This window comes from Salvelinus namaycush, chromosome 14 (assembly GCF_016432855.1).
Source record: "Salvelinus namaycush isolate Seneca chromosome 14, SaNama_1.0, whole genome shotgun sequence".
NCBI classification, from domain to species: Eukaryota; Metazoa; Chordata; class Actinopteri; order Salmoniformes; family Salmonidae; genus Salvelinus; species Salvelinus namaycush.
Genome location: NC_052320.1, coordinates 33,773,006 through 33,773,329, shown reverse-complemented (window position 1 = coordinate 33,773,329; position 324 = coordinate 33,773,006).

Below are 324 nucleotides of genomic sequence, written 5' to 3'. Positions count from 1 at the left end.
AATGGGTATATGTTATCGAGTGTGAATGATGTCACTCATGTTCTTTATGAGGAATCAATTTAATTTAGCATTGATTTCATTATGTTCCCGACTTCCTTTCAGTCTAGTTTTAAAAGTTAGTTTTACTGACCTGTAAATCTTAGGACCAAAACCAATCAACATGTCTATAACCAAAAATCTAACTTTAAAAGCTTGATTGTGGTTGGAGTTCCTCTTTAATTATTATTGTCTGCATGCTGAAGGAGAATTACAATTTAATTTGTGAATGTTGTGAAAAGCAAAAGACATAGAGCATGCAGATCACAGTAAAGACGTCTCAATGAA